The sequence below is a fragment of the Pteropus alecto genome, unplaced genomic scaffold (genome assembly GCF_000325575.1).
Source record: "Pteropus alecto unplaced genomic scaffold, ASM32557v1 scaffold8, whole genome shotgun sequence".
Classification (NCBI taxonomy): Eukaryota; Metazoa; Chordata; class Mammalia; order Chiroptera; family Pteropodidae; genus Pteropus; species Pteropus alecto.
In genome coordinates, this window is record NW_006494609.1 from 4,513,418 (window position 1) to 4,526,586 (window position 13,169).

Sequence of the window (13,169 nt, forward strand, 5' to 3'; positions counted from 1 at the left end):
AGAAGCAAAAGCCAAGGGGTCACGTGGAGAGAGCCCAGGACAGGAGACAGAGAGACCTGGCTTCTAGTCTAGGCTGGGCACTGCCTGGCAACCTGACCTTGGAACCTCATGGTTCCACCTGAGAAATGAGACAATAAAGGCTTCCCTACCTATTGTAGGAACCTACCATTTAGCATTAAAAAAAAAAAATTTCCTTGGGAAACTGGGAAGACAGTAGGAGCTTAGCAAAAGAAAAGCAATAATAGTCAAGAAAAGCATACACAGAGCCAGGGGGAGGCCGGGGCGGGGGTGGTACCTTAAAGGGTTGTGGTTAACCTTGTCAGTCCCCTTCATGGATGAGCAAGGGCAGGAACTGTCTGATGCATCTCTGTAGCACCGTGTGGTGTCTGGCACATAAGATGCTCAATAAATACCTGTGGAATGAATGAACGCATTCACCTGGAGATTCTTTTGGGCAAGTGGTGGAAAACTGGAAATGTTTGGGGGGGTCTCTAGGAACCGACACTTTAGAGCACCAGTGGCATACTGGAATGGCATCTAGGAATCAAGTCACTACCTTTGGGTCTCACTTTGCTGCACCGAGGCTGGCGGTGCGGCCGAGGCCTCTCTGCATGTGAGGCGGAGTCATTATCTGAATAATTTTTGTCCCCATCTCCACAGCATATTCCCCTTTCTCGTCCTTATTCAAAGTCTTCGCCTAAAGTTGAATTTGGGTAGTACAGAGGCTCAGAGTCAAAATTGGGATGATGAAAAGAAAATAAAGAAATGCAATCAGGAGTTTGTGGGCTGAAACTCGTGTCTATCACACCTGTCAGGGTATGCAGATGTCTTTGCTCCAACTCTTCAGATAAATCAAATCTGCTTAAAGTCAGGGACCGTGTCTTTTAAGCCTATTATAACCCATAAAATTCTCCATCAAGTCCTCTGCCCGTAGTGAGCATCCAATCACTGCTGGTGCCTGGGTGGAACCCTGCAGGTAATGAGGCCATGAAGAATCAAAGCTTGTTATGGATTGTAGGTTATAGATCAATAAAAACCGCAAAGTTTTCTCAAGATGCTTTTATGCATCTTTTGCGTAAAAATGAAGAGGCAATGGTTTTTTAATCAAATGTTATTTTTTGCTTGGGTAGCTATTGGGGACTGATGGAGATATGGAGAAGCTAAAATGTCCTCTCCCACCACCCTTGACCCTCCGGGACAGCCTTTGACACGGCCACCGCCAAGAAAGTGAAGGGCGGCGAGTCACAAACCTGCTTGCAACAGCCCTGGAGCCTTCCCAATGGTGGAGTAATTCCTGCCTGTGGCCACTAGGTGTCAGGTCAGCTCCAAAAGTCCTCAGCTTTGCACCGTTTGCCTTGCACTTTCTCCGATCTGCCAAACTTCCTCCGGTAGGACCCTGACATGAAATATGAGCCCAGAAGTGTTCAGCAGCCTGACACCTGGGCAGACCTCGCCAAGGCTCAGTGTCCTCATTGTAAATCGAGGTTACTAATAGCTACCTTGTTGTGAGAAAGAAAATCAGGCACTGGTAAAAGCTCCATAAACATTCAGTCCTCTCTCCATGTCAGCCCACCCTGGAGCTGGGCAACACCACAGGAGGAGATGTGCTCCACTTGGGGGGACTGCACAAGGCATGAGCCCAGAGAGCTGACTCACACTTTACCAGCTTGCCAAGTCAGGAGGCTGACAGGCAGGTGGACCCCCGCAGGAACTCAAGACCAAGGTGAGGCCGAGGGGCCTTGCAGGAGTGGGAGGGGCCTTGCAGGAGTGGGATAGGCCATCAGGTCAAAGACGGCCCAGAGGCACTGGCCCACAAGCCCAGCTCTGAAGGCGGTCAGGCTGCAGCCCGGGGAAGTGGCCCCCTGGGCGTGGCCCTCCTGCCATGCCTGACTCAGAGTGGCTTCATGTTCTAACTCTCCGTATCCTCACAGTGACCCGCTGTGGTGTTGTTATCCCCATTTTACAGATGGGGAAATGGAGACATAGAGATATTAAGCATCTTGCCCAAGGTCTCCTGCTAGTGAGTGGCAAGGCTGAGATTCAGACCCTTGCAATTCAGCTCTGGCTCCCTGAGGTCTTAACCATTGTGCGGCTCCGCCCCTCTATGGCTTCCACGCAGCTTATCAACATGGGGAAGTTTAAATGCACTTGCTCTGTTTACATCCTTTCTGTAGCAAAGTGAGGAATAGCTAAATTGGTAAGGGTGCATGAGCTCCAAGCCAGGCTGGACTAGCCCATGAAAAGGAGGCAAAGGCAGATGGCCATGCTCCGTTGTAGCCGATTTCTCACGACCAGGTTGATAAGCCCTCCCTGCCTCCTGCATTGCTCAGAAATTGTACCAGGGAGGTAGGTTGGGAGAAGGAAAAATGTGGAATATTTCTGTGTGCCAGAATTGTAAAGTGGTTAAGTATGCAAATTCTGGCACCTGACAGTTCCATATCAATTCCTGGCTTTACCAACTATCAGCTCTGCGACCTTGAGCAAGTCACTCAACCTTTCTCTGAATCTCAATTTCCTCATCTGTAAATAGAAATTATAATGGCACCCCCTCTCCTATAGTGTTGCAGTGAAGATTCAAAGACATTACGCATGCGAAACACTGAGCCCAAGGCTTACACACAACTAGTGCTTAATATAAGCATGACCTTATTACAGTGGAGTTCCATTCCTAAGAGGAAGTTGTAGGTCCAGCAGGGCCCATTAGGGGCCAAACTGAGCAGCCATCTTTGAAACCCCCAAGTGCTGGGGTCTTTGAAACACCATGAGAAGCATTTCAATCTCAGGCTTTGGTGTAAGCCTTGCATAAAATCAAAAGAATTTGTCCAGAACCTTAAGAATTGGAGGGAAGGGGGGGGGCCAGAGACCAGCAACACTATGTGGGCAATGCCGGGGACACAGTGGCTCTCTGGCACCTTTCTTGGCTGCTGAGGTCTGAACCCCCTTCCTGGGCTGGGGATGCCCCACCTTCTAATCCTTAGTAAGGGTGGCTGTGACTTGAAGCTGAGACATAGACCATGCCTACACCAGTCACCAACTCTCTGGGCTAGATTCAGGGGTTGGTGTCCCGAAGAACCAGGGCCCACAGAGAATTCCCTCCGGCAGCCACGCCCCTGCAGCTGGATGGAGTCCTCGGAGCCGTTGTGGTGGCGATGCTGGTGGACTCGTTTAGTGTCCAGGGCCTGCAGGGTCAGCGGTGCAAGCTGCAGCCTCTGGTGTGTGGCCAAGGTGGCAGCCGTGGTGTCCCCAGGGGACCAGGCTGCCTTGTCAAGCAGAGGGCTTTGGATTCATTTTGTTTTGCTTTGTTTTAAACAAAAGAAAACAATGATTGGCAAGGCAAGCTTGCGTCCTAGGTGCTGGCTGCCGACCAGTGACCTTGAACGAGGAAAGAGAGAACAGTTCTCCTTCAGGAAGCAGACCCCTGAGCAGGAAGGGAATATAGGGGCAGCTTGGGGGGGGGGGGCACCTGGGGCCCAGTGGTACCTTTTAAGGAGGGACTGGGGTGTGACCTTCTGAGGGCTCTCGTGTTACCACCACCTTAGAGAGTTCTTGATGAGCTGGTGTGGGGCTGCTGTGGCGACCAGATGAATAAGGCGTAATCGTGAGTGTGCGCATGCGTTGTGGTAAAACCAAGAACATAATGGATCTTTTTTCCAGTTCCATGCCCCAGAACTTTAAACACCCTTGGAATTTCCTGAGTGAGAGGAGTGTCTGTTATGCTAATGAGGTGACTCAGGGTGAGCCTCTAGATAGTTTCAGGATGGGGCTGGTCACCAGAAAGACCAGCCACGTGAGTGGAGGTTGAGACTTTCAGCCAACAGAAGGAGAGGAGGTTGGAGATGGAGTTCAAGCACGCAGCCAGAGTTCAATAAATCATGCCTCACAGTGAAACCCCAATGAAAACTCTGGATGACGAGGCTCAGTGGCACTTCCTGGGGTGTGAACACATCCATGTGTTGGGAGGGTGGTACCCTGACTCCACAGGGAGGGAGTACAGAAGCTCTGGACTCGCTCCCAGATCTTGCCCTGTGTGTCTCTCCATTTGGCTGCTGCTGAGTTGTATCCTTTATAATAAAACGATAATCATAAGCATAGCGTTTTCACTGAGTCCTGAGTCATTCTAGAGAATTATCAAAATTGGGCGGGGGAGGCGGTCATGGGAGCACCCCAATTTGGAGCTGGCTGGTCAGAAGCACAGGTGTCCTGGGGACTCCAGTTGCAGCTGGTGTGTAAAGTGGGTGTTGTCTGTGGGGGACTGGGCCATTAATTTGTGGAGTCTGAGACTAACTCTGGGTGGTTAGTGTCAGAACTGAAATGTAGTACATGCACTCCAGGTGGCTTTACCACATGGGGAAATGGAACACATATGCACAAAAGTATGCTCGAATTTGAATTATAGAGACATGACATGAATATGTCCATGCCAGGAAAGAGAGTGTCTGTTCCCAACAACAGAGGCTGACCTGTGTACTAACCCCCAGACCTGCCTGCTCTCTTGCGGGCACCCTAACCGCTGGGCTTTGCTGCAGCCACTCCCTGCTTGTACCCCTCTCCTGCCTGTACCTCCATATTCCCAGCAGAGGGCGCTCCAAACTCACAAGTCCTCAATTCCGCAGCGCTTCGGCTCAAGGGTTGGGTGAATTCCAGAAAAAGAAAATAGGAGCCCAGACTGGTTCTGGGAAATCAAATTATTAGGTGCCTGAAAAAGACAGCAATGCAAATGGCTTCAGTGACACAGGTCACAGTGGGGGAGGACCCTAGGCTAGAACCCTCAACCTGCCTGGGGAGCCAGTTTCTCCATTCAGGGCCAGAACTAAGTTCTGTGGGGGCTGAGCTTACACAATTTGGAGCCTTTTTAAAAATATATAATGTTAGGTATAGAAAACGGATGTTCATTTAAAATGAGGGCAAAAATTACAACAAATGACTCATTTAAAAATTTTTGACAATGGCATAAACCTCAAATCCTCCCAGGGCCTCCGAAGGGGCCTGGTAGAGTGAGGGTCCTGGCAGCTGGAGCCTTTTTGGGTCCCTAATAAGGCCATTCTGCCTGCATCTCCTCCAGTAGAGAGCAGACACCTTCCTAACGCAGAATCCAATTTGCTTCCTGAGCCCATCCTGCCCCCAAAACAGGCTGAAAGGACATGATTTCCAGGGGTTCCGTCCTGTGAGGTGCTTGCCTCATTCCCCACACCTCTCATCACCTCTGTCCTTGGGGCAGCCAGTTGCAGTCATACCGTGAACACGTGTGGGATGCTGTCCCTCCCTCTCTGCCACTCCCAAGAGGCTGCTGCCTCTAACCCCTCTACCTTTGGGGGAGTCATGGCAGTTCTTGGGATCCTCCTTTCCTGAGTCCTGGCTCTAAGATGGGTCCTTGATCTACTCTGAGTTATTTGAAGACAGAAACCCACAGCTCCCAGAAAGCCACTCCCAAGGGAACGTGAGGTAGGAAACGGGCCCCTCCTTGAAATGAGTCCCATGAGACCAGGCGAGGCCCCTGACGGTCTGAGTGTAGGCAGAGAAGTGAAGGGACCCACGCCGGAGCCTGGGGACCCCGGAACTGTTAATGAGGTCTCTGAGAAGAAGACTAAGTGGGGAGATCACCGAGGAGGAGGAGGAGACCGGAGAGTGTGGGGTGCTGGAAGGAGTTGGAGGAAGTGAGCAAGCAAAAAAGACTGACCCAAAGAGCAGGGTGGGCAGGTGGGCGGTACCAGGGGAGCAGAGCGTATGTGAGATGAGGGCAAAGGGGACAGAGGAAGAAAGGGACAGGGAGGGGCCACCAAATAGCAGACCTCCCGTCACGGCCCCGCTCTGTTACTTGCAGCCCAAAGCATCCTAAGAGACACAAATGCCCTTCCCATGCTCCCAGCACACAGCATCATTCCGTGTGTCCACCGTCTGGTGACATGTGGCCCTCCCCTACTAGGCTGTGCGTCCCTGTGCGTCTGGGGCTGTGTTCCCATCTGTGGATCTCCATGCTTAGCACCATGCCTGGGACAGAGTAGGGCTCAGAGATATTTGGTGAATGGATGTAAAGGATGGAAGAGTGAGTGAGTGGATCCCTGCTCTCGGCAGCCCCGCTGCGGGGTGGGAGTGGGGGGTTCCTGAGAGCCGCTCCAGCAGACCACCAGCAGCAGCCTGGCAGTGCCCAGGTGTAAACACATCTGGGCAGGGGAGGGGGGGACACCTCCAGATGCCTGAGACGTCAGAAGCTGGAACTCCAGCAAAACTTTGACAGCAGATGCTCCAAGTGCCCCAAGAAGGCTGAGGCTTGAATTGCTCCATGGACCAGGATGAAAGCACGCTGTAAATACAGGTGTTTCTTCTAGAAAAGGCCTTGTTGACGCTTTCCTGCTACCCAGCCCACACAGAGACAGACTCCTCCAGCTGCCGTCAGGAACCCCTGCCTTACCGGTTTGGGGAGGCATAAGTCCGCCAAGAGCCAGTTGGACCAGTGGGGTCTCCCTGAAGGAGGGTCCTGGTGTGGACCCCTGAATGGGAGTGTGGAGAACGACAAGGCCTCCTTCCCCTCTCCCCAAGCTCCTTCCATGAGACTAAAGTCAGTCCTGCCCCTTTCCGGCTTGGGCTGGGTGCAAAGCTCCTTGAGGGTTGCTACAGGGACCTACGCTAGCCTGGCAGAAATTTGTCAAGGGAGCTTCTGGTGAGAGGGAGGCAGCGCATCCCAGTAGTTAGAGTCACAGGCTTGGCGTCAGGCTTCCCTGTGTTGGCATCCTGACCCAACTACCTCCTTCTTGCCTGCCTGCCTGCCTTCCATCCTTCCTTCCTTCCATCCTTCCCTCCTTCCATCCATCCTTCCTTCCTTCCTTCCTTCCTTCCTTCCTTCCTTCCTTCCTTCCCTCCTTCCTTCCTTCCTTCATTCCCTTATTATTTATGGGGGACCTACTATGTTCTCAGCACTGCGTGTGGCACCAGGGTTACAGCATTTAGCGTCACAATCGGCTAGACATGAATGCAAACAGCGGAGCTTAAGCCTTAAGGCACACATGAAATAAATACCCACACAAACATTGCCATTGTAATGACTTCTGAGACCGAAGGGCACAGTAACACAAGGGACAACGTGGCAGTGGTGTGGCTGGGAACCAGCTCCTCGGTTAATGTGATTCTCGTTATGTAATAATAGGTCCCCCTGCCTACGGCTCTGAGAGAACCAATGGGACACTGCACACAGACGCCTTGGCCCCTGCCAGGCCCTCCGTGCTCCAGACCAGGACGGGGAGTGGCCATCGCTGTCTCTGAGGCTGGTGGGAGGCCTGGAGCCCGCGATGAGGCTGCAGAAAGGAGCGTCTTACACCGGCTGTGGCCTGAGGCATCTGCCAGGCTGAGAAGTGGCTGCTTTCTGGTCCCTGTCGGGGCCACCTTCCCTGTGGCCTGGCACCGCCCGACGGTCCAGCTGCCACTGCCAGAGTCGAGCGAAATTCCCAAGTTACTCCTGGACTCAGGCTGCCACCAGCCCCCTGGCTCAGGGAATTGAACAGCCCCAAGAGCAGTTCCCCTGCCAGGTGCTGGCTGAGCCAGCTGCTGGGCAGCGGAGACAAAGAACAAAGCCATCAGGCTTGGCTTTGTGGAGGCCTGGTTGGGAGCAAAGCGACTCTGAAGTCCCCCACTCCCTCCCCACGGAGAAAACGACACTGATGGGGGACAGAAGGCCAGGGCAGGAACTTCTCTGCCACCAGCCCCCCACCCAGAGCTCTGGGGTCGGCACATCGTGGGCAGATTGGGGGAGCCCTAGACCCAGGCACCACCCCAACCCTCCCCGGACATCTGGGATGGGCATGAGATCAAGAGGCCCCAGGCCTCTCTGCTGCCTCAGTTTCTCTGGGAGGAAGGTCAAGATGAGGCATCAGACACTGGCCGCTGAGGACAGTGTTAAGACGTTAAGGAGCAGAGCAGGTGCATGTCTGTCTGGACCCATCTTCCAGCTGAGATCTCAAAGACAGTCTACGGTCCAGGAGGAGAGACACGGGGTGGGATGGAGGAGGGCCGGGGTTTCTGGGAGCAGGGCTGGTTCAGGGGTACAACCCATGGAGTCACACAGGGCCCCATTCTTAGAAAGGTTCTGGGCTTGGCTTCAGGCTCTCTTGTCACTGTCTTAAAATCCTTAATTATTTTTAAACGAGCTATGTAGCTGGTGCTGCCTGCGGGTGTGGACTTCTGCACACAAAGGGCCTTCCTGTCTGGGAACCAGGAACGGAGGGGTTGGAGCCCCCAAGTCATTGTTTTCCCCCCAACAGCTCCGATGAAGGTGAAGAAATTAGAGAGGCCTCCTCTGGACTTTGGCCAGATGAAATTTGTGTTTCTGGAAGAGAGAAGAGAGAAAGAACAGCCCCGACTTCAACAGGTTGCAGGTAAGGCCAGGAAGAAAGAAGGACGTGCTCCTCTTCCTCAGGCCCTGGGCTGCCCTTCCACAAACGGGGTGGTGGGGAGCACTGCCGAGCTCCTTCAGCTGGAACTCACTGCTGGAGGAGGCTGCAGCTCTGAGGCAGGTGGGCAGAGGGGAGTGGGGGGAGGAGGGCGGAGGTGGTGAGGCCTCAGAGGCCAGAAAGAGCCTCCTCAAAGGCCTCAGCCAGCAGGGCCAGCCCAGGCCCGCTCTGGCCTCTGGTCTCCAGCCAGGAGGTAATTCAGAAATTTCTTCAGACTGCTGCTGGGGCCTGCTGGCCTGGCTCCCCCTGCCTGAGCCAGCCTGCATGGGCTGGATACAGTCCCGGTTTCTACCTCCCAGAGGCCAGCCAGCTGCTCCGGTGGCCTCCCCCTCATTCACGGCTGGTCCAGGGTCAGACAGTGCCGGGAAATGAGCTAGCAGGAGGGGAACTGGCCCCAGGTCCCTGGCCAGGGCTGGGGAGGATCCAGGTTTCATAGAAGAAGAAGCAAGGGGGCCTAACCCTGTGAGTGTTGGAGGTGAAAGCAGTGAGACTCAGCCTCAGGGGTCTGCCTGAGGCTCAGCCTGGAGCCTGGCCTGGCTCTCAGAAGCCAGGCCCAGCAGAGTCTGCCTTCCCGGGCAGAGATCAGCCAGGCCAGGCAGAAGCCAGAAGCCCTGGGGCAGGACCTTTCTCAATACTCCCACCTTCTGTCCCTGAGGCTGAGAACTGGGCCACCTTCCTCAGCATCTCTGAAGACCCTGGGCTATTAATCCCCTCGCCGCTAAAATGCAAACGTTCCTGGGAGCCTCGCATGCCAGCCTCCACTCCGCCTTGCCTTCTTCAGATTTGTGGGAAGTTTGTGGCCAGCCGACCTGGAGGAAGACCCGGAGAAAAGGGCGAGGGAGGAGATTTGGTGAAACTGGCAGCCAAGACGTGTTTCTGTAAGGGAGGATGGAAGCCAGCAAGAGGAGGATGAACTTACCCGTTTCAAAACGCGTCCCTGGCTGGCTTCCCTGCCATGGCCCCAGCTCCCAACCACACGTCAGCCTCCGCCTCCTTCCCCCCTCCTCCCCTTCTTTCTCCTCCCAGCTCCAGCCGGCACTGTGGCTCCCTCGGGCCCCTTATGCTTCTGAGGCCTCTCACAGTTTCAGAGGGTTTGCCAAGGCTGCTTCTCGTTGGCTGCTCTCCTTCTGTGTACCCTTCCATTGTCACAGACGGGGAAACCAAGGCCCAGCAAGGTTAGGCGAGGTTACCAGCTAAGTCACAGAGTCACAACCGAAAGGCACGGCTCCTGCCGCTAGCTTCATGGAGAGCCTCCCTGGACACGGCAGCAATGTTTCGAAGCGCAGCCGAGCTCTGGGGTCGGGTCCCAGCTTTGCCACTTACTGGCCACAGGGTCTTGGGCCAAACGTTTGACGTCTCCCAGCAATAGTTTCTCACGGCAAAGGAGAGAACTAATAGTCCCCTCCCAGGGTCACCGCGAGCCCAGACTCCACTGGGGAGTATGAGGGACTTGGTTCACACCTGGTTCAAAGGAAGGGGTCGCTTAGCTGATCTTGCCCACCCCTAAACTGAGCCGCGTCCCCATATCCTCACTGCTCGGCGACAATTTCAGGCCTGGTTCTCGGACTCAGGGCACTACCAGGCTAGAAGAGATCGGACCATGCCCCTGGAGGAGCTCCCCGGGCCCCAGCTGGAGCTCTGGTCCCCAAAGCAGAAAGCGCAATGTTTGTCTTTCTTGCTTTTCTTCCGTCCCTCGTCCAACTACCACAGATGTGGATGAAAGGTGAGCTGTCTGAACTCCGGAGGCCGCAACTCAAGCTGCCTTCCAGTTTTGAAAGAGTCCAAAAGTATTCTGACTCACCTCTAGGTCTACCAAATCTAAAAAAAACTACAGGACATAAACCCTAATTCACCACCTCTGTTAAGAAGAGGGTTCCCGGGACAGGCCTCTCCATCTGCAGGGCCTTGGGGGATCCGCAAGCAAAGGGCGGTCCTCTCTGCTCGTCCTGGAGGGCAGCTCTGCCAGTTGCTCCCGCCTGACTCTTGGCCTCATACCTCCAGCCATACACTGGGCAGACAGAGGGTCTGAGGTCCATGCCGTTGTGCCTTGCCCGGGGTGGTAGGGGGGCGGGGACATAGAGGGACTCAGGGCGCAGGCTCCAGGCCCCATAGGCTTGGGCCCATAAGGCATTTGCCTTGAGCCAGGAGTTACCTTGCTTCATAGCCTGAAGGCGTGGGAGGCAGCAGATCTCGTCACTCTTGGAGATGAGGTTCAGTGGTAAGGAAACTGGGGATTCACCACCCCCTCACACACACAGAGGCACACGCACACACATAGAGGCACATGCACACACACAGAGGCACACACACACACAGAGGCACACATACACAGAGGCACACACACACAAAGGCACACACAAGCATACATGCACACACATAAACAGGCACAGACAGAGGCATGTGCACACACATACACATACACAGGAACACACCTGTTTTGGAGAAAGAGGATGGAATCATGGGGTTCTGTCAAAGCCTCTATGGCTTACCTGGCCTGGGCCCTCATTCTACAGTTAAAGAAACTGAGGCCCAGAGAGAGAAAGGACTATACATCAAAGGTCACACAGCCTGCTGTCCAGTCTTTGGCTTCTGGCTATCTGGCCGGGTCACCAAACAATGGGCGATCAAAGCCCTGGCCTGCCTTACCCTGTGGCCAGCAGTAGCGGCTCTGTGTGCGAAGCTTGGAAACGGCTGATAAAATGGGTGTTCTCAGCCCCTGGGCAGTCACAGGATTCTCATTTGGCTGCTGAGGGATAGAGAATGAGGCCACACTGGCTCCTCAGGGGGCCCGGAGGCTGGGGTGAGGGGGGAGCCAGCCCAGCATCCAGAGGCCCCTCCAGGCTCTGTGATTCGGTGGGGTGCAGGCACCCTGGAAGGCGTGAGTCTCCCATCCTACAGACGATAGGAGCACGGAGGGACAGGGCAGGGAGCTGTGGCCCTCAGCAAGTGAGCTGAGGAAAGACAGAGGGCATGGACTTTGGCGTCAGACCCACGGGGTCCAAAGCCTGACTCAGCCACTGGCTGGTTTCCATGACCTTAACCTCACCGTGTCTCTGCTTCTTCATCTGTAAGATGGGAGCAGTCACACCTACCTCGCCTGTTGTGCTGAGGAGTAGACGCTGTGTGTGGTCCTCAGCGAGATAGTGGCTCCCGCGTGGTCAGCTGTCGATTGCATTTCATAACTTTTCTATGTAGGCGCCTTGTACCTGTGTAAAGAAGTTCTGAAATGTAGCAGGTGTTTGGTATGTGTTAGGTTCCTCTCCACTGGGATGCCGTGAGGATGCGTGATGGCGGCATCTCCCGTGGGCATGTCCCTCTCTCCTTCCCCCAGAAAAAACCCTGGCACTTTGCAGGGAAGAACCACGGGGGTGAATCTTAGCGTATCATCTCCCAAGGTCCCTGTGTTTTAAGAGATCCAGGGGGATCCCAGTGGTCATCGTGGGATGAGCAGGAGGCCTCAGACCACTGGAATCACCCAGGCCAAAACTCCTGGGGAAGCCTGGACTCGGTTTTCCAGGGACATTAATCCACATTCCTACACTTTGACATGCAAACGTAGATAAACGTTTTTCCCATTACTGAGCTTAATTTTGATCATAAGCCAAATTTGCCCATATATTGCCTCAGATAATATAAAATTTAGTCTGATAACTTCCAGATAAACTTAGTCACTGCAATGATTTCTAAGTTGTTTTATGCTTAAACTCGATTAAAATCACAATTTCTCTCCTTAGCCGCCTCCTCTCAGAGGTTGGTTCTCACTTCGGTGTTCCAGGCAGTTCCCCAGAGCTGATGTATCGGGGTCCAGGGCTCAGTCTTCGTTTACTGTGTGGGGGTTCATGCCCCGTCCTTTGGCTTGCCTCCCTAATCAGGACCCTCCAGCCCTCAGTCTCACCTTGTTCTTGCTGAAAGATCTTGGGGTGCATCCCATGGGAGGATGGGGACGCCCAGTGGGGCTGCCCATGCCCCCAAGTAGCTGTCACTGAACCTCTGGGACTGGCGGGCCTCCCAGGGCTGCAGACAGAAAGCAGGATACCGGTCCCTCTACTCTCGTTTATGCAACATCACTGGGGCTTCTCGTGTCCACTCCGCAAAAGATTCAGCCCAGCTAATGGGGAGGGGAGAGGGTCCAGGCAGAGTTCCCCCACCCCGCCCCCAGCTTTCTTCCTCCCTGACCTGGAGACCATCTCGATCCTGGAGGTTGGTGGGGGGAAAAAAAGGAAAGAAAGGAGGTAATTAGTCTTGCCTGATCATATCTCCCAAATCGTTCCATCTTTAACTTTTTAAAAAATGTAACAGCCTCAAGTTCGACATCTTTATTCGTCCTCTCGAGGCTCCATGGCTGAGGAGTGTCCGGAGGTTAAATCATCAGCTAGTGCTTGCCTGTCATCACACAGCCCCAGCCAGAGGGGCTGAGTGTAAAACGCCCACAGGAGCCAGTACAGAGAAGTTGGAACCTGCCATCCCCTGCTGCGAGCTTGGGCCCAGAGCCAAAGTGTGAACTGCGCAGGGGAGAGGCTGAGGGCTGCCTCCTTTTTCTGCCAAGGAAATGGAAAAGATGATGGTCTCTCAGCTCAGCCCCTTCCCACAGCCTGGCTTTCTGTATGGCCCCCCGGCTGGCTCCTTACAGAGAACTCCCCTAGATCCTGCTCTGGGCTCTTCCTTCCTTCACGAGGCCCCTGCACCCTGGTCCAGAATGAGAGTGTAGAGTGGGGTAGCCTTGGCTTC

The 13,169-nt window shown here is 54.3% G+C and overlaps 2 long non-coding RNA genes across 2 annotated transcripts; one reads left to right on the top strand and one right to left on the bottom strand.

The window, feature by feature from the left end:
- Positions 1 to 827: 827 nt before the first annotated feature.
- Positions 828 to 3,738, bottom strand: LOC112473700. The gene is made up of 3 exons (XR_003044164.1): positions 3,481 to 3,738; positions 1,251 to 1,396; positions 828 to 970 (listed from the first exon to the last, which is right to left on the bottom strand). It is a non-coding gene; the product is annotated as an uncharacterized LOC112473700 (long non-coding RNA).
- A 265-nt stretch (positions 3,739 to 4,003) lies between these two features.
- Positions 4,004 to 9,301, top strand: LOC112473664. Its single transcript, XR_003044121.1, has 3 exons — positions 4,004 to 4,056; positions 8,139 to 8,366; positions 9,223 to 9,301. It is a non-coding gene; the product is annotated as an uncharacterized LOC112473664 (long non-coding RNA).
- The last annotated feature ends 3,868 nt before the right edge of the window (positions 9,302 to 13,169 follow it).